The sequence below is a fragment of the Macrobrachium nipponense genome, chromosome 3 (genome assembly GCF_015104395.2).
Source record: "Macrobrachium nipponense isolate FS-2020 chromosome 3, ASM1510439v2, whole genome shotgun sequence".
Classification (NCBI taxonomy): domain Eukaryota; kingdom Metazoa; phylum Arthropoda; class Malacostraca; order Decapoda; family Palaemonidae; genus Macrobrachium; species Macrobrachium nipponense.
The window spans coordinates 54163782-54185198 of NC_087202.1; the positions used below are offsets into that span (position 1 = coordinate 54163782).

Sequence of the window (21417 nt, forward strand, 5' to 3'; positions counted from 1 at the left end):
GCGTCACATGTCGCATAAACATACAGAGCAACTTCAGCTATTTTTTAATTTAATTTCCCAGAGATAGGCAGGCGCGCATGGTCATTTTTCATTTAAAAGAATAATCAGTTTACATACTACTGTTATTATGAATATTATCACAGTTATTATTCCATTATAGTTTGGGAATACCCTTCACTAGCAGTGCCTCTCAAATTGCTGCTTTTGTCAGATTAGGGAGGCTTTGTTCACCACCGGCTACAACTATGAGTAGCCTTTTTTTCTATTTACTGATTTTCTATACTGCATATATTGAGTCACTGCGTTACTGCAAGCGATGACAATAAAAAGTACTCTCTTCTGTATTGCATAGTATGTGGAGCTAGTCTGTCGGCTGAAACAGATGGTCACGATGCATGACTCTGGTTACTACCTGTCAAGGACTGGAAATAGGCTCTACATTAAGTCAGGAGTACGTCTATGCCAACGCCAAATTTCTTCATTGACGGTTACCTGATCACAACACTACCTCCAAAACTATCTAAACACATAATTTACATCAGATATGCTTTTTATTTTAAATAGACGCAATGAACCCTTAAAGCCCCGTCCACACGGTCGAACTCCGCCCGACAGACTTTGTTCGATGTGATGTCAGAAGCAGAGAAACTGCGGTAAGGTTCTGACTTTTCCCGCTTCTGACGTCACATCGAACAAAGTCTAACGGGCAAAGTTCGACCGTGTGGACGGGGCTTAACTTCGAGAGTTCAGTTTTTCGGGAACGTTGTTACAACAAGCCATACTTCCTGTAGTGGGATTCGAACCCCCGCACGCTAGGTTACGGTGAAACTCAAGGTCTAGACCTTGGTGAAGCTGACCTAACCTACACTGGCGCGAAGAGGGATGTAAATCTTTTCCAGCTCATAAATATGTTTAAATTTTTCGAATTCGGTTACATTTAACCGAGATCCATCCCCACCAATTTATTTTTCCCATGGACTCAGGGGTTGTGGTAATCAACGTATCCAAAAAGTGTGAATAAATCGCAAATTTATTACAAATGTATACGAATATAATCTTGAGAATATGCTTCTTTTCTCTACAATTCAGTTTCTCCAGCTATTCCACTTAACTCCTCCATGTGGATATCACTGTTGAAGCATGGTGATGAGCGCAGCCATCACATGTTGAGTCTCCGCATTGTCCTATTCAAAGAGGTTGTAATCGTTCGTTCTGTTCATTCTGACATAGGATATATTCAGTAATCAGTAAAAACAATAAAAGCCTAATATGTAATGAATGAAGAAAAATGAATGTATGTTAGCCCTTGATATATCAGTCATAATCTCATAGAAAAAAAAATCAGCTAGTACAAAGGACCCATTTCCCAATTTGCTTCCTCCATTTACGCAAGTGAATGTGGGGGCTTCATCCTTTCTCCCAGAACTCATAAAAACAGAAGCAACCAAACATCAACCCCGAATGTAACGCACTAACTTCGGTGAACTGTAGCATAGTTCGTAGTCTGACCACCGACTGTAAAATTTGTAATAGAGGAAAAGCACAACAGAATACGTTCATAATTATGTAACTAGCCGGAGAATCAGGCGGTGACACGAGCACGTTGAGACAACTTCAATGAAAGTGGATTAAAAACAAATTTTGAGAAGTGGTCGACCGGTCTGGAAAAAATGGGAAACTGCTAATTGGTGGCTATACATACATATATATATATATTATATATATATATATATAGATATATATATCCTATATAATATATATATATATAAAGAGAGAGAGAGATACCGCTGTATGGTCTTTAGAGAAGTGGCAGCGTTACTCAATGCCCACTTTCCTTCGTGGATTTGTCTATTTATATATTCATCGCGTTTCATATTTTTGTGATTCAGTTATATATATATATATATATATATATATATAATATATATATATATATATATATTGTATATATATACAATATCTTCTATGCTTGTTTTTTAATGTTCCTTCATCGGGCCTCATCCCGGCTTTTATTATCAGCTATAGTTTATAATTTTCTTGCATATCTGCTCTTGATATCAAAGCTTCCCGCACCAATATGTTATTATCCTCTTCTGATATGCAGAGTAAAACCTTCTCATTATGCATGATTCCATATAGGACACTACTGATTTCCTGAATTTGCAATTACTCGTAACAACCAACAGCTAACATCCTATGCGTAGTTTTACCACTTAAATATTTTCTTCGCTGTTAGAAAAGTGCAAGACTCCATAGCTTGGTGAGTAACCTCGACCAGTGTACTCCATGTTCACACCTGGGTATGAAAAAATGTGTTGGTCAATCAGGAGGGATATTTAATTTTGGCTACCCACACCCCACCCCCCTCTCTCTATTTCTCCTAAAATATGTTTGATACATCGAAGCATGTTGAGTTTCTTGAGCATTTATTAAGAAAACGAATCATAAATGGATCTACTTACAAAGCATTTTTATTTTTTTTTATTTTAGCAAGTTATAGTGTTCATTTCTACTTCCTTCATTAAGCATTAGTTTTAGGTAGCATTTCCCTCCAGCACACTTGAAATGTGCCAGGTCTCTTTAGTACTAAAGGTGAATTTCGATTATCTATACAGTTCTTCGTTCAAATATCATTAATTATACCTCAGGGTTATCTTTTTTTTTTTTTTTTTTTTAAATAAACCCATTACATCTTTTGTCAGATGTCCAAGCTAGCCATCCATCTTAAACGCTGAGGATAAATTATTTTCTTTCTGTTGCACGATATTTTGTAATTTCGTAATCTTGTGAAACAATTCTATCCATTCATTGATTCATGTTGGTGGAACTTCGAGTCGATTCGAGTATTTCTATGTGGATGCTTATAGTGACAACAATCTTCTCCAATTGCGATTTTTGACACAAGCCTGAAATGGAAGGATATCTAGATATATATTGATAAATCTAGTTCATCTCTGCAGATGAGATGAGTTTTGTCCTCTGCTCATCAGCAGTGTAATGAACCCATTAGGTGTCAAAACCGTAGATATATCTATATCTATGGTTAAAAGCTTTCCTTGCCAATATCTGTCATGCCATCTATCCAGTGTCTTCCTGCTAATAAGCAATAACAATGATTCTTACATTATGAAAGCATGGCGTTCCGTAAGAAGTTTTTTTTTTCAGATAGTTAGTTTCCGCAATACTCTTCGAGAAAGCATCTATTTTCGATTGAAATATTGGTGATCAGCATTGGCAAAAACAATGTTATTATACCTTTAATTAAGGTTTCTTGTCCAAAAGTTGCAGTGGATGCTAGTTCAAATAAATATTACTCTAACAAAAACACTTTCTTACTATTCAGTATTGTCGATTTATGGTTTTCAGATTTTATAATCCATGAGCTCTGGTTCTTTTAAAATTATATGTGATTGTTCATTTCTTAAGTTTCTTTTTAATTTTTAATATAAAGGTATAACATGAAAAATTCTATTAACTCAAAATATATTTACAAACTGAAACATACAAAATTAACAAACTTCATGTATAACACCAGGAACTTCTATAATAATATAAAGGTCTATTGAAGATCTTGCGCGTATAATCAGGATCAGGAAAAGTACTGCAAGTGATTACAATCAGAAGAAGAATCATGAGTCTCTAAAGATGAAATAAGATCCAAGGACCAAGAGTCTAGGTTCTAGGACCAAGAAGGAAGACGACTGACCAAGGTCTAAGGAGTTCTGCAAAATATAAACATTTACAGCTATATAACACTATATAATATAATTATGTTCTTGAATGCAGAAAATGCACAATGAAGTAAAACCTTGTTATACTCTATAAACTTTAAACACTCACAGGTTAACATATTACATTTCCAATACACAAACAATCTTCATTAGTTATACAGTATACACTTATAAATACTGAATCACTTTAACACACGGCATTAAATAAGACACTAATACATAGAACAAATTATATAAAGGAGTCTTTTCAGTACTTACTATTACGGGTGGCTAGGTGTCAGGTAGTGACCAGAGAAATGCCGGGACTCTCCATGTTAAGAAAACAAAAACAAACAAGGACAACCAAATAAAGAAATAACTTCTTTAGTCCATGGAGTGAAAAGATACACAAGAGTGGCAGCACAGCATTCCTCGACAAAAACAAGGACAACCAAATAAAGAAATAACTTCTCTAGTCCATGGAGTGAAAATATATACAAGAGATGGCAGCACAGCATTCCTCGACAAGTATAATTCAGCGTTTAATAACTTTTGCTGATAATACAATGCAACATAACTCAAGAAACGCGCTTTTTTTTTCTTTTATAAGAATTTCAACGGTCTAGTTCAGACGCAAACTCCAATTATATATAGTATTGCCCTCTATAAACTTCCACTGGAAAATATATTGACATAAGTTATTCTATTTCATTTTGCATATTCCTCTTCGCATTCAGCAAATGTAGAAGAAACATTAATACTTTTCCAAATACCTCTCACCTGGCTAAAGTACCAACGCACCAGACTATAATACTTATGAAAGTACCTGGTAAAAATTTTTACTCTTTGAGTAATGCCAATATACAAATTAAAAAGAAAAATAACGATGATATGCTCTGCAAAACAGGACTGGTGTCGACTCTGGCCAAAAAAGAAAAAATATGTCGAATATTAACTTTTTTTTCCCTCTCTCTCTCTCATCGCTTAAGGTTTATATTGCCTCTGATTCGTGCCAACATCACACATAGTTTACTGTTTTCTCGTAGAGAATGGCTCCAGCAGTAGCCACTCTTCCAATTTCCAAGTGTGGAAAAACTTGGGAACTAACTCGACACATGCATCCGCTTCACAACTCGACAAGGCCCCCTTCCCACTAACCATAAAAAGAAAAATCCCCCTCCCACAAACACTGGAGCTAGGTTAAAAAAAAATGCGTTCAGTCGAGCTGAAAATTAAAGATTTGCTTTTAAAATAATAGCGTTGACTCGATATGGGTCAATACCTAGGCATCATAATAATCTTAAGGGTCAAACACTTCGTCTGATCTTCGATTCGAGTCAATATTCACAACACCATCTGAATACAGTTCACCAGAAATGTTTCATAACGCATAACATCCTTAAATATCACAAACTTTTCTCCGAAAAACTATTTTTTTAAAGATTGGCAATCGCTAGCAATATATTTATAGTACTATTTTTTTTATAGTAGCCTAACTGTACTTAAGTCTTGAAATCAATCTTGTTTTTTTTTTTTTTTTTTTTTTTTTTTTTTTTTACGTACATCTATGACACAATATGGCAGCAGCTGTTACTTGTGGTACATTAAAAAACAACAACAAATGCCCTGTAGCTGTAAACCCTCATCCCTAAAGTTGACGAAACCATTGGAGAAAAAGAAAGAAAGAAAGAAAGAAAAAAACAGCAGGTGCAGTCACTGAAAAGATGGTCTTTGGGGCCAGCAATATCCTAAGACAACTTGTAATTTTACTTTGCGTAAATTTAGATTCTTATCTTCAAGAATTTATCATCCGTACTCTCACGGGCTTGGCATGAAGCATATTATTTTCAAAACACTCGCCAACACTCATGAAAATTCAAGTATCCGGTATTTGTCCGAAACTCACATTTAACTATCGACTTTGGCGTTTATTGTTAAAATTTTCAAATATAAATGTAATGTGTTTACCATATATTTTCTATAAGATCTGTTATTTCTTGTTAAAATGCTAAGTTAGTATACTGTTCATCAAATAACTTCCGACCAAAGTATACTTGCATTCACGATGTTATTCGGACAGCCACCATCACGCCAATCGGAAGTCAGTCTAATAGTTTGCCATTCATCAGTCTAATGTGTACATCGTGTGAACCTTTGTGTAAGTGAAGGCGTTTCCAATATTTGGCCATTTTGTGCGGAGAACATAAAAGATCGACAGAGACAAAGTACTACTGCATAATCGCCAGAAAAGATTGGAGGGGCCGGGGGAAACGTTAGTCGCGCTGAACGCCTGGCTGGATTTGAAAGGACAATGTAGCCTACCAATGATAAACTTTCCGGTTCTCACCAGTTTAACCTCGTCTTGCCTGACGTAACTTTGATCGACATTACAACTACAAGCGTCCTCTGGGAAATTAAGCATCAGACCTGTAGGACACCTTCTGCCTCCTTGTCCCCAACTCCATAACCGATTATATCACCGATTCACCATCTTGCCATCGACATTCTCAGATCGGACACCACTTCAAGTTTCCCCATGGTCGCAAAGCCAATTGAGTGAGTTACCAGTTAACTGTTATTATCTAAGCTAAGGTAATATGTTCTGGGCTAACAGCTATCGAATGTTGGAGTCGCTTATTTAATACGATTTTTTAAAAGTTAATTATTGGGTTATTCTCTTTATTTATATTAATTATGTTACTGTCATACTATTGTATTTTTTATACCAAAATTTTGTTATCATAACTTATTGTAGTTACTAATGTGTTATTTCCAGTGATGCTTTCAATATTATTAGTTCATGAGTTTTGATGTGCGCGTGGTTGTAGGTTTTCATTGTTTTTTTCTTTTCACAACTTGGCTTACACCTAATAATTACTGTATTTAAGTAGTCTACCATTCAATTATTAGGCTCTCTACTGTCGAAAATCGTTGACGACCTGGTGTGGTCCATTTTGATGTAATGAAATGAAATTATTAGAACGTACTTTCTATGCAGTGTCTCAGATTTTGGTTGCATATTAAAAACCCAATGTTTCCGTTGACTCAGACATTTTTTGTTTATTCCTCCATGTTAGTCGACTGTGGGATAGAAGGCCACGGGATTCTACTCGCGAGACTGGAGGAGACCGGATGGTAAGAAGCCTTTTGGAGCGACTATCCCTTTGGTAAAAGATTATATACTTAATGAAATATTCGATTCTTAACCTCCCATGTTCTAGTTGATCCAGTTGATAATTGGTAGTTGTGGCAATCTAGCTCAAGGAAAATGGTCATGGGCCTTGCATTCTCCTCACTGAGGACTTACTGACGACTGCAAGGTTTGCCCGGGGGTTAGGGGGCTGCTGCAATCCCCCGAGAATTTGTGGAAATTTGTGCGCATTTTGAAGCCATATAAGAGCCGTAGTATTGAATTAATAAGGAAGTAAACGTGTGACACATATATATACATACATATATATTTTTACGTTTTTTGATTGCCTCCTCTCCCCAGTTTTATTATAATTATTTATTTGCTAGAAGAGCAGCCATTTTTACTCCTAACATCGGCTGACTTTAGGAGGGAAACTGAGAACAGGCCAGACATAGTCATTTCTGGCGCCAGTCGTGTCGTAGCAGGGGGAATGCAAATTTGTTAAGCATTAGGGACGTATCACAAGGGGGAGTGTGTAGCTAGTTAGGTACTTCTTAGGCCTACTCATAAGATCCCTTATCCTGTGAATCTTCCGCTGACCTGCCAACAGGGAGGAAAAATTGCCCCAACACCCAGGATTCGCACCCGACCACGTTCTCATTCCAACATAGCCCTTGACCCCGGACAGATGTCCGAGCCAGCCTGCCCATAGGCCTAAGAAAGGCGCTTACTGGCACGTCCTGAACTCAGACAAAGCCAACGCCATCCTCTCCAAAATTACTCTCCATAATGCACCCAGTTACGTCTTGAGTTACAATAATATTGCCAGTTCTTTTCCTCCAAGTCATACAAACTCACCCACATTTTCCACTTCAAATTCCTACTTCTCAAATGAACCTCCCTTTGGTCCTTTGTACCTAGCAGCCACATGCTACCTTTTGTGATCATCCCAGACAACCAAGATCTTCATTGAGCATTTCATTTAAGCACTAGAGTTCCTCTCCTTGCGTGTGATTAAAGATAAACACCCTCCATAGTGCATTAGACATAAATATTGTGCAATAAGTCTATTTTATGTTGTGTGTAATTTGGGAATTCATTTGCATATTGCCCCTGCTGAGTCCGTGCTCCTCTCCATGCAAGCGCTTGTATTACCTGAAACCAGAAATTTGGAAACCAGCTTTGCAGTAGATGTTGACTTTGGCTATTTTTTCCTGTATTGAGAATGATAAGTGTTCCAGACCGCACCCAGTGCTCTTCCCATGTGGCCTATATGCCTTGCCTTTATCTCAGGCCATTCAATGTTTCTTGTAAATAAATGTAAATTAGATTAATCAGCTGAGTTTCCATGGCGACCTTGTTCCCCCTTTAACAGTTATCATAAGGTAAGTCATAAGCGCTCCATTTTTTCCCTTTTCGCCTTCAAGTTTTTTGGACAAGCCGGTCCCAAAACGTAATAGTGGTGACCTTGCCAGGATTTGAACCAGAAACCGTAAAAAAAATTGTAAATCGCGTTATCCCTTAAAAAACGTAAACTGTAAATGATGTTTTTATAAGATGTAAATCGTAAAAAAGCATTCATAAATGCACAAGGAGACACGCACGACTTGCTGACGGTAACGTTATCATTGTTATTATTCTTATTATCATCATTATTACCATTGTTAGCTTTAAGGTACGTTAAGTAGTTATTTTAGAAATGGTTAAAATAAGACAGTGTTTATTTCAGTTAGAGATATTATTGTGTAATGGCGAGAGCTCCAAAGAGCTTAAAGTTAGGGGTGCACAAATATTCGCCTGCAAATTCCGTGTTAGCAGGTTTCAGTTTGTAGGAGACATGCGTGTGTGTGTGGTAGATAGATACCAGAAAGTGCTAGTTAGAACTAGGAAGTGCTTTGCCAGGGTTTCATTGCATGTATTAGCAAGACTAGCTAGTTAGGAGTGTTTTCAACTAATAGTTACGACAAAAGAAGTGTACAATTCTCTTGTCTGTGAAATGTTAGGGGAAATTGTTTCAACTTAGCTTTCATTTCATATGTTGGTAACCGCAGCGCTCGCTTAGCTTCTCAGCGTGTGCGCAGCTAGCCCGGCCAGCCAGCCAACTCTTGTTCACAAGGCAAGCAATTCACCTCCTAGACCTTTATCTCAATGATTTAAGCCAAATAATGTAAATCTTGATGTTTTAACGTACATAATATCAATCTCCATACTAGCATCTATCATTCTGCCAGAAAATGTAATGCTGTTTTGCTTTGAGTAACAAATTAGAATTTTGTTGTTGTAAATCGCATGCTCTTTTTACAGCTGTTAGCCACCAACGTTCATGCTCACTGAGCTAGCCTCGCTCCCCGCGCGTTTCATTCAGCATCGCTCACTCACTCACTGAGCGCAAGTTTTCATTTCACTTCATACTTAACATAACCACATTTACCAATGTTTGCTAACATCTTTTCAAAATCCTTAACGCATCTCACTCGTCATAGGGAGCTAGGTACCTTACATAAAGTGAATTAACGCATGTAAAGTAAATTAACGCAAATCTTAAAAGTAATTTACATTAAGGGAATTGCTTAACGTAAATGCGTCGTAAATCGCTACTCATGTTATAGCGCAATTCCATTTACCAAGTAACGTAAAAATCGTTCATCGCTAGTGCGTTCTCGTAACCATTAAACTTATTCCAAAAGCAATCTTTCACAAAAGCTTTAACGTACGGAAATCATTCACTGCAAATTGCGTCATATTAAAACTAAAATCATTAGTTCAAATAAACACAAAGAAGTTCGTCATTTATCATATTTTACGCTCTCAGAGAGAGAGAGAAAACCCATCATTCCAAAAACCAAGAGTACTACATTTATTGCCATTATACATGCATCATTGACATTATTTTAGCCTCTTGTGACTTTCATTTACACTGAGTGTGATACATACGCACCTGTGTCCATTGCAGTCTTGCAACCATTATTTCATTCACCGACTACTCCAGCTGAGGACTGAGCACTTTTCAATTTACCGCTGCCTGTCGTTGCCCAAGTGGTCTTTTCCATTTTTGATTACAAAAGACTTGCGTATTCCGCAAGCATAAACTGCACATAGAGTGCCAATGCAACCTCATTGCTTCCATACAAGGAAGCTGCTACCAGTCTAGGACTGGCCACCACCAGTGCCTGTCAGGCCATACCATTTTACAGTGCCACTAATTCATAGCACTGTCCATCAACTGGCTTCTGAAATACTTCCCCCTTTTAATTTCTCTCCTCCACCATTACTCTCTGCCATGAACAGAGTGCCATTTTCGTTTCAGTATACTTGAGTAGACTGCCTTAGTGCCGTCCCACGAGACACACAGCACGCTACAAGTGCTGTCCAAGGAACGCCTCCATAAGTGCCGCAATACCAGCACTCTACTAGTGCTGTCCAATGAACGCCTCCATAAGTGCCGTGCACCTGTACAGGACGTACAGGTAGCCATTCAATTGTGTGTCCGCTATTCCGGATCACTCAACAAAGGAACGCCTTTATAAGTGCCATGCACCTGTACAGGACATACAGGTAGCCATTCAACTACGGATCCGCCATTATGGAATGCCCATTTCATTAGTGTTTCCGTGTAAAAGAATAAGTACTCCTTCGGATCACTCAACATAGGAACGCCTCCATAAATACCGCTACATCAGCACTCTAATAGTGCTGCCAAGGAACGCCTCCATAACTGCCATGCACCTGTATAGGACATACAGGTTGCCCATTCATAGCACCTGTACCGGACGTACAGGTAGCCATTTATCTGAGCATCCATCATTAGGATTGCCCAAATTACCAGCATACCCGCCAGTTCGGAACGCCCATCAGTTTGACCTCTACACGGCACACTCCATTATATTTTCTCACCTCATTAGAAGGTGCCATTCACAAAGTGCCACCAACTTACAGGACACTTCCCAAGTGCCACAGAGCACCCAGTCTTTTCAGACATTGCATTGTTCATCACAAACATTTTATTACCTCATTTGCAGAACCCATTTCTAGGTGAGTGCCACTTTACTGAATAGGCACTCCCATCCAGTACTATTCCTGACCATCCTTTCAAATTTATCTGATAGCCTCTACTTTAGCCTAAAGAAAATGTCTTACCCTGCTTCCCACCAAATCGTAGCCATAGAGCTAGAGAGGCTCCGAAACCTCATAACTCTGGTCAAGGAGGCAGATTACACTGGACCAGCACTCGGCCAGTGGCTGAGGGCGCAGCAGGATGCTGCGCGCCAGCAAGAAAGGGAAGAAAGAGAAAAGCAGAGAAAAACAGAAGAAGAAGACAGAAAAGCAAAAGGAGAAGAGAGAAAAGCAAAAGAAGAAGAGAGAAAAGCAAAAGAAGAAGAGGGAAAAGCAAAAGAAGAAGAGAGGAAGGCAAGAGAAGAAAGGTGGAAGCAGGAGCTAGCTCTTAAGGATGAAGAAATCAAGTGGGAGAGGGCACGTAAGGAGAGCATTGAAGCTCTGGCCACTCGGCAAGCTTCCATCCCCACACCTACTGTGCCTCACAATCCCACCGTCTCCTTCCAGCCTCTTGCTGCTTCACCGCCTGCCTTCTCCATTCTAGAAGTGAGCCAACCAGTTAACCCTAGACTTGTTCCGGAGGGAAATTCAAAGGAGAATTCCTGAACCTCCCCACATCAAATCACTGCCAGAGAGAGCTTTTCACCTGTGCCAGAGCACACTGCAAGCCTTGGTGACCCCACAGATTCGCAACCTGTGGGGCTATCTCGGCCATATCCTCCAGTGCCACGGAAGAAGTTCTGGAGAAGGTTCTGCCGAGACTGTGGCCGGAAGGGTCACATGTCCGCAAATTACAGAGGGTGCGCCAATCACAATATTCCCGCACCATCGCAATGGCAGTTACAGATTCATCTTCACTAGGCACCCCTCCAAAGTTATCCTCCAAACCACGTCAGAGCCTTTGACGACTCTGGCACAAATCCCCTGATATGGGAAGATCGAATTCCCCATGGGGCTAATGTCGATAAACATCAACTTATTACAATTGAAGGCATCAACCACATTAATTTGATCCTTCCTACTGTACAATTGAGAGCCACAAGACCTCACCTTACAAGAGTTTGTACCCTTGCAGTAGCAAGCTACATTCCAGGAGGTTATGACTTCCTCCTAGGGCGAGACTTGAAGTCCCCTTCTCATTCAAAAAAACCCAGGGGTCTTAACCCCACGACAAACTACTCCAAAGCAAGGAGCCAGTCAATACCTCCTTCGTCTCGGAAGTACGGCCACCAACAGTCTCCCCCTTCACCAAGGAGGGAGATTGATCACTCACAGTTCTGTTGCAAAACCTGCAACATGATAAGGCACTCCACGAATTGGCCTGGGTGCCCTAGCAAGTTACAAACAGCAGACACTGCCCATTCTCCACAAGGCTCAGCCTTCCACAAGAGATAGGAACCTCTGTCTCCCATCACCAAGGTCACACTGAGAGGTATGGCACCTCTGGTACCTGTCCCAGGTCCATCTGATCTCAACTCTCTGCCAGTGCCACTTGACAGCACTGAGCAGTGCCATGCTCCATCCAGCCTGGACGTAGAGCCACCACAACCATTGACCTTTGCTTCTGGGCCCGAGCTAGTGCCGGTGCCCAAAACTAACCTTATCAAGGATACTCCTACAGGAGATCCTCCAACAGGCATGGAGCTTAACACAGCCCATTGCTCATCTCCAGTCCACGATTCTTCTTCTTCACCATCACCTCTGTCGGCCGAGGATGAACCTCCGGCAGACCTCACAGTTACACCTTCTCTGGCCGACCAGAAACTGCCTGACCAGGAGTCAGCCTGGAGTCTTACCCTTACGACGGCTGTCGCAGCAGCCGAAGTGAGGGCCTCCCCTGCACAAGGTTCTACCTCTACTACGGCTGCTGCAGATGCCGAAGTAGGGTGTTCAACTGTAGTCCCTAGGGCTACCACTGCCTCTGCTCCTGATGGCGTTTCTGGCCTTTCCCCAGAGTCGGTGCCTCCGTCACCTCCTAGAACTGGTGTAGTCAGGCCCTGGAGGAATAAGAAGAAGGGACGCAAATTCACAATCTCTCCCACATTTTCCAATTCAAATTCCTACTTTACAAATGAACCTCCCTTTGGTCCTTTCTACCTAGCGGCCACATGCTACCTTTTGTGATCGTCCCAGACAACCAAAATCTTCATTGAACATTTCATTTAAGCACTAGAGTTCCTCCCCTTGTGTGTGATTAAAGATAAACACCCTCCATAGTGCGTTAGACATAAATATTGTGCAAGAAGTCTTTATTTTATGTTGTGTGTAATTTGGGAATTCATTTGCAGATTGCCCCTGCTGAGTCCGTGCTCCTCTCCATGCAAGCGCTTGTATTACCTGAAACCAGAAATTTGGAAACCAGCTTTGCAGCAGATGTTGACTTTGGCTATTTTTTTTCTGTATTGGGAATGATAAGTGTTCCAGACCACACCCAGCGCTCTTCCCACGTGGCCTATATGCCTTGCCTTTATCTCAGGCTATCAATGTTTCTTGTAAATAAATGTAAATTAGATTAATCAGCCGAGTTTCCATGGCGACCTTGACCCCCCTTTAACAGTTATTGCAAGGTAAGTTGTAAGCGCTCCATTTTTCCCTTTTCGCCTTCAAGTTTTTTGGACAAGCCGGTCCCAAAACATAATAATAAGATATATATATATATACTATATATATATATATATATATATATATATATATATATAGAGTGTAAGGTAAATTTATTTTTTATTAGTAGAAGAAAAACACAAATGGTGAAATAACAAACAAAAGATACTAAAACTCATGAAAAATAGCAAGAACTAGCCAAAATTAGGCAACATTGCTTCTACCTCACCCTGTCTTATGCAGTAAGTCGTGGTCGTTTCAATTAGAAGACCCTCTTCAAATTCCATCCCCAAACACACACGGACCTTGGAGTGACTATTATTATTATATTATTTCAAAGACTAGGGGCCGGCTTGACGCCCCTGATATTAAACGATAATTGGAGCGTAATGCTTGTATCCAAATAACAGATGTGATGAAGATTCATATATAAATATATATATATATATATAGTAGTAGGTATAAGGTTCACTGACGTTCCTGGATTTGAAAGGCTCCATGTGTTCGCGGCCGGGTTCAGGCAAGTCTATTATCGAGAAAAAAAATTCCCATTCGGTTAAGCATATATGAAAATATATTAATTCCGAGGTAGAGCGAATTAGATATTAAAGGACATTGTAGCTCGATATATATATATATATATATAATGTATATATAGACAAAATCCACAATGGAAAGAGAAACGATGGAGTACTACAAGGCCTTTTGACTTCTTGTCCTTTACTTCAGACTGAAGAAGTATAAAAATAAGTTTACAAAGAAAGCTCGTATGATTGACAAATGGCGATTACAAAGGGAATACAACACAATTGAAGAATTAGTAGGCTTATCAAAACAGGGTTAAGAGGTTTTACAAAAGATTAGGCCCGGAAGCAGGGATACAACAATTAAAAGATTATATATATATAAAAAAAAGGTGACTGACCACCAAAAAATGTTATAGAATTACAACTCGTTAACTCCCATTGGTAAACAGTAAAAATTTTTGCAAGGTGAAGTTTTTTTTTTTTTATCATATACAAATACATAGAAATATGTATAAGGTAACTAATTTGTAATTAAGTCAGTAATTTTATCTTTTAGGTCATTCAGAAACATTTTACTAATACAGGGGTCCAAATAGTAAATCCCAGGGCTGAGGTTAGAATTACAACTGGAAGTAAGCTGTATAACAGCGGACTCTAAGATGTCATGAAGAGAAATCTTTCGATCTGGCAATTACTGAACTTTCAGTCCAACCTATATAAAAATATTCCAGACATGGAATATTATGTTGTTATTATTTTCCTTAGGTTTATTTTTTTTTTTTTTTTTTATTAAAATTCCTTTTAGTGTGTTATTATAGGAAAAAACGAGGTTGACATTAAAAGATTTTAACATTGATTTCAATGTTTTCCAAATCACTAAAGTAAGGCTAGCTAATAATGTTCTTAGGGGTTTCTTTCTCTGTTGTGTTCACTAAAACTTTTTGTGGCCTTTATTATAACAAATATCTAGTAGATGTGAAAGATAACACAAATCTGTCTCTATATTTCTTATGTATTCGATTTGTTGATCCAAATACTGAGGACTGACAATGAGCAATGCATGTAAAATCTAGAAAAAAAATTGATATTGAGCTGATGTTTTAATTTTTTTTTTTTTTCACCTTGCAAAAATTTTTATTGTTTACCAATTGGAGAGTTATAGAGTTGTAATTCAATAACATTTTTGGTGGTCAAACACCTTTTTTGTATAATCTTTTAATTGTCTTGTCCCTGCTTCTGAGCTGCTGGGCCTAATCTTTTGTAAATTTAACCCTGTTTTGATATGTCTACTAATTCTTCAATTGCGTTGGATTCCATTTATATTTTTTCCTTTGTGAAGCCCATCTATCATTTATACGAGCTTTCTTTGTAAACTCACTTTTAAATTTCTTTAGTCTGTTAAGTAAAGGACAAGAAGTCAAAGGCCTTGAAGAAATCCACCGTTTCTCTTTCCTTCGTGGATTTTGTCCTTATTTATATATTCATCACGTTCCATATTTTCGTGATTCAGTTAAACACAATCATTATATATATATTATATTTTATATATATATATATATATATATATATAGATATATATAATATATATATATATATACACATATATATATATATATATATATATGTATGTATACATGTACATACATAGATACAGGCAGTCCCCAGGTCACAACAGGTTTGGGTTACGATGTTCCGAGGTTAAGGTGCTTCTCAATTATATTCATCAGACTATTTCCAGGGTTACGATGCCTACAACGCTCATCTGGCAGATGAAATATGACACCCAAAAATGCAAAATAATCAATATTTGAAGGTTTTTTGGATGGAAAATGCAATAAGAATGCAGTTTACATAGTTTTCAATGCACCCAAAGCATTAAAAGTAAGGTTTTCTTAGGATTTTTTTACAATGTTCCAGTTTGCGATGATTTTCAGCTTACAACACGTCTCAAGAGCGGAACCCCCATCGTAACCCGAGGACTACCTGTATATATATATATATATATATATATATATATATATATATATATATATATATACATCGAGCTACAAATGTCTTTTAATATCTAATTCGCTCTATCTTGGAATTAATATATTTTCATATATGCTTAACCGAAGGGGAATTTGTCGGCGATGAGAGATTTGTCGGCTCCCGGGCACGAACCATCGAAACCAAACAAATTCAGGACGACTTGAATCTTTAACCCACACCACCACCGTAAGAGGCTATAAGTTTATGCCGCCTCTCACCTCCAAATACCTGTTGCTCTCAGGTATTCATTGTTTGGAGACTGCATCAACCCACCTCGACCTCGGTAGCGTTGTAGTGCTTTTGACAGCACATAACCATTATATGAGTCAAATCACATTACCGTGATTCATATACATACATCGAGCTACAAATGTCCTTTAATATCTAATTCACTCTACCTCGAAATTGATATATTAATTCCGAGGTAGAGCGAATTAAATATTAAAGGACATTTGTAGCTCGATGTATGTATATGGATCACGGTAATGTGATATGACTCATATAATGGCTACATGCTGTCAAAAGCACTACAACGCTACCAAGGTCAAGGTGGGTTGATGCAGTCTCCAAACAACAAATACCTGAGAGTGACAGGTATTTGGAGGTGAGAGGCGGCATAAACTTATAGCCTCTTGCGGTGTTGGTATGGGTTAAAGCTTCACTGTCGTCCTGGATTTATTTGGTTTCAATGGTTCGCACCCGGGAGCTGACAAATTTCTTATCGCCGAAAAATTCCCCTTCGGTTAAGCACATATGAAAATATATCAATTCCGAGGTAGAGCGAATTAGATATTAAAGGACATTTGTAGCTCGATGTATGTATATGAATCATGGTAATGTGATATGACATTATATATATATATAATATATAGATATATATATATATATATATAATATATATGTGTGTGTGTGTGTGTGTGTGTGTGTGTGTGTGTGTGTGTAGTGTACTTCATGAAGTAAAAGGTAGACAACTCTTAAAATTAGTGTATATTTACTTGAAGCTATCCTTATGTGATAAAAGTAATGATAGTAATTCGGTTGATGACGGTACGTTCTTTTCATCAATGATAATATCTTTGTACTCAGTACTGATATCTGAATGTAGCACTTCGTTTTTTGTCTGGCGTAAAGCCATATTTCATTGCCATTCCTCCCCCGTCTCACACATGGAATTCTCGGTTGAGGGCAGGATCCAGAGAACCTGGTTGAGGGGATGTTATTTCGATCATGTACACGAACACCATTCTCCGCCCTAACTTAATCATGTCTTCAATCTTAAAGATATACGTCAAATGGATTTGCATATTCCATATTTGTCGGAATTTTAAAAGCAAAAATAAACCTGTATAAGGAAAGACAAAACACGTTTGTGTGAGATCATGACATTCGACGTAGATTCTTATAACCGAGTTGAATACATTTCGTACATAAAGAATGAGGAATCTTGTATTTTAAACCTCTTGACCCCTCTTTCAGCCTTTCTATCGTCAATTTTCTCTTCGTTATCAGAGATTTTTCTGAACTAATTATCGTTTCCTTCGTTGAACAAAATGCATTTTGGCCTCTGTCAAAATCGTCTTTGTTGTGGAAGTCATTCTGTCTCATTTCTGTTCTTCCTGAACAATTGTTGATTTGAGTGTAGGTCGTTTCTGATCGGGCATGCGAAACCTATTGTAGTCTGATACTGACTATAATTTATAGGTAAATTTTCTCCCTTTATCCCACTCTGAAATTTTACAAGTCAGCATCTATCACCGGTATGTTATATAAATTTATAGGAATTTGTGTTCGACCATTTTTCAGTCTTTTTTATACAAGTTCCGTGCATACTTGCGCAACAAGTTAACGACGTGGTTTGGGATTTGTGCTTCCTTTGCATATTGAGAGAGAGTAACGAAGCTTTGGTAATTTCCATATTGAAGAGGTCCTTTTGCTGTGTTCGTATATTAAAAGCAGTGCTCTTTAATTGTGTGTATGTGTGTGTTTTATGAAATAACGTGTATGTGAATCTGGATCCATATCAGAATGATACAGAAAAGAGTTCGTAAGCTACAGGCAAGGCAGATGAGAAGTGGGGAAGTGAGAAGATGGGATGCCATTTGATGATCTTGTGGATGAAGAGGAAGTGGAGTTCATTAGAACTTTCAAGTTGCAGAGTAAGGAATATTCAGGTGGCTGTAAAGGAAATTAAGTCACGTAAGTTTAATAAGAAGTAGTAGGTGTGCAAGATAAAAGAGAATGGTGCAATATGTAGAGGGGTTTTATACGCAGCCCATGAGCCTTTTGTGCAGGTGTTCGAAGGAGCCTATTTTGTGGGTTTTATACCCAGGGGGTTCATCCGCGTTATGATCAAGAAAATGCTTGTTTACGCATTCGAAACTTTCATTGTGTAAATTGTATTTTATCAAGAATCTTCCTCAAATAGTAAAACTCTTAACAGAATACACGAAAAAAAAATCTATGAATATGTTTATACTAAAATAAAATCCTCGTACAGTATAAACTTGCAGAACCGTCAAGAAACCTTGTTGTTCTCCAGCCACGCAAAACTCCAAAGTCCTTCCGAACTCGTCTATTACAATTTTTTTTTCTTATCCGACAATTATTCACTCGAGTTGTAGCAGTATGTTGATGGAATGACCAATAAATCCGTATAGAGTTCGGAACGCCTTCATTGTTATGACAACAATGTGTTTGTTTAAAACCAAACTAACGCAAAAATGATCGCCCCCGGGTGGGCTCGAACCACCAACCTTTCGGTTAACAGCCGAACGCGCTAACCGATTGTGCCACGGAGGCTTCGAGAGATAATACGTTGCGTGGCAACTGACTCATCGACTACAGCCACGGCGGCGTTGCCATCGGCACCCATAAGATTACGTAATGGGGAAAGATTGGTGGTTTCTTTAGATTAAGCTGGCTCTTATTCTTAGGTTAGCTTGTAATCGTAGGAGTCTGCAAGAGAGTAGACTGCCTAGTGTGGAGCTCCGAACTTCGTAAACCATCAGAGACGTATAGTTCCAAACCGAAGCCCATTTTTCCCAGCATCTTGAGTTTAGCTGTATGGCCTAGGGGTCAGTTAAAATAGTTTTCATAACAACGATAACTAAATGGACACACACACACACACTCACACACACACACACATATATATATATATATATATATATATATATATATATATATATATACCGCTTTACATGACAACTAAAGAGAATTCCACTTTAAGCAGAAGGTGTAATTGCGTGATATCTAATACAGTGAGCGTAGGTTTACCTAAAATAATTACGAAACCCTAAAATGTAATTCTTATACAATTTACCCACCTTACCGCCTTGAAATAGTTTGTAATTTTATAGCCAACCATGTAAAAAAACAATTTTCTTTCTCTTATCGATTCATATAGCGCTTTCAACCTCGAATTGAATGCAGGTATCCAGGTGGGCGAGACAGCTTCTTGGGTCAAGTGTATTGAAGTAGAAAATGACGTCATGTGTCACCAAGTGTGTTATTTAACTTCAAGTGTATATTAAATTCTTTTCACACGTGCAATGCTCCCTCTTAAAAGGAGAATAATGATGAAAGTCAATGATTTAACAATTATGCATTCTTGAATGCCTATATATGAAAATATTCAGTTTTGCTTTATCACCTATCAACAATAAGAAATGCTTAACTAGACCTTTCACGAGTGCATTTTCATGATAAAACCAAGAAAACTACACTTACGATGTGTCTCCATTAAAAACCTCCATCACGATAAATACTTGTCAGGCACATGTTCATTCTGTCTTTACTTAGGGATTGAGACAGGTTGGAAAGGCTCTGTTATTGTAGTTATTTTGTATATCCTTTCATTACTGGTTTTGACAGGTCTGATATGACTGGTATTAAGCAAGCTGATACTAATACCAACCATAGGTTAATAATCCATTTTTCCTTCAATTATTCAATGGCAGAGGGGACATTGTATATTTTTACATTCATGAATATATTTAAATATGTACTTATATATATATATATTTATATATATATATATATATATATATATATATATATATATATATATATATATTCATATATGTGCATGAAATGACCTGCAGAACACTGACCAACAGAAACAGGTTCGAGATCAAGTCAACCATTAATGCACGTCTCTCGAAGTCTCGTAAACCAAGGTCATGCCACGATGCAAATTCCATTCTGAAAAGTCAAAGGAAAAAAATAACCCTGTGTCGCTCCCCTAATTATATTTCACTGGAGACTGTCAGTAAGTAGTGAAAATATTTAATTCAGAATTACGACTTTAACGTATTCCAAAATAGATATTATAGTTTTTTTCAGCCTTGATTGTGATCCACATATGAGAAGATCTCGCGTTTAAACGTGCCATCAAGACTTTATGAATAGTTTTCATTTTCAATGGTAGGCTGTGCCCTTCATGATTAAGGGCTCAAAATGGAATGAAAACCATCTGTTTTTTCTTACCCATAACCTTCCTTTCTTTAAGAGGTAGGTCTGTTGCGTCTTGTGTATAAAGCCAATCGTACTCCCTACCTTTTTCCTTTTATTTGTTTTCTTCGTACCTGGGATAGTCAAGGATATTTGGTTGTGCATCCCATTAACTTTTTGAATTCAGTAGTATTTCCACCGAAGATCTCGCTGAAGGATTTGCAGTTTTAAGACCCATGCAGTGTGGATGGTAGAGGAATTTTAAGCTGTTCAGTTTCCAGATTTGGAAGAACTCAAGTCCGATCGTGTTTGATAAAGGAATGTCAATGCAGGAGAGTAATTAAGGTACTTAATTATTTTTTTTAAATAACAATTCGATGATTTGGTGTCTTAACACCAAAGAAAATCCGAGGCAACTACGGTCATAATTGTAAAGAAACAAAGTGAAATGATGACAGCTAGAATTGAGACGCCGTCAATACCCGACTTCCATTATCATAACCGGATAAAACCTCAATTTATGATTCAGTATAATCAATTCCTCACGTTGTTACAATATGCAATGAATATGATTTTCAAAGCCAAATAAAAAATGGCTTAATAAAGCTCTTTACTGTCTCTGATGTATTCGCAGAGACTACCAAAACTGAAAAAGTAATTAAATGTTTTTTTTAACTAAACATTTTTGAAATAGGTCAATGTATGCTCTTAGAATTATAAACAGGCCTTCCGAACGAATAGAAAGTACATTCCATTATGATTTACTAACCTTTCGTGCAACATCTCAACTTGGTGATACTGCTTTTTGGAATAATCTGAAAAAAAGCAACTGTTTATTGAAAAGATGTTAATACTATGATCTGTAGACAAGTGTAATACATTACCAAATAGAGTACACGTTTAGCTGTCC

At 37.9% G+C, this 21417-nt stretch overlaps 1 long non-coding RNA gene and 1 other non-coding gene across 2 annotated transcripts; one reads left to right on the top strand and one right to left on the bottom strand.

Moving 5' to 3' along the window:
• Window positions 1–5667: 5667 nt before the first annotated feature.
• On the top strand, window positions 5668–13384 carry LOC135221787 (uncharacterized). The gene is made up of 3 exons (XR_010316088.1): window positions 5668–6266; window positions 6788–6845; window positions 13185–13384. It is a non-coding gene; the product is annotated as an uncharacterized LOC135221787 (long non-coding RNA).
• Window positions 13385–18780: 5396 nt separating this feature from the next.
• On the bottom strand, window positions 18781–18854 carry Trnan-guu (transfer RNA asparagine (anticodon GUU)). Its single transcript has one exon. It is a non-coding gene; the product is annotated as a tRNA-Asn (tRNA).
• Window positions 18855–21417: the final 2563 nt, after the last annotated feature.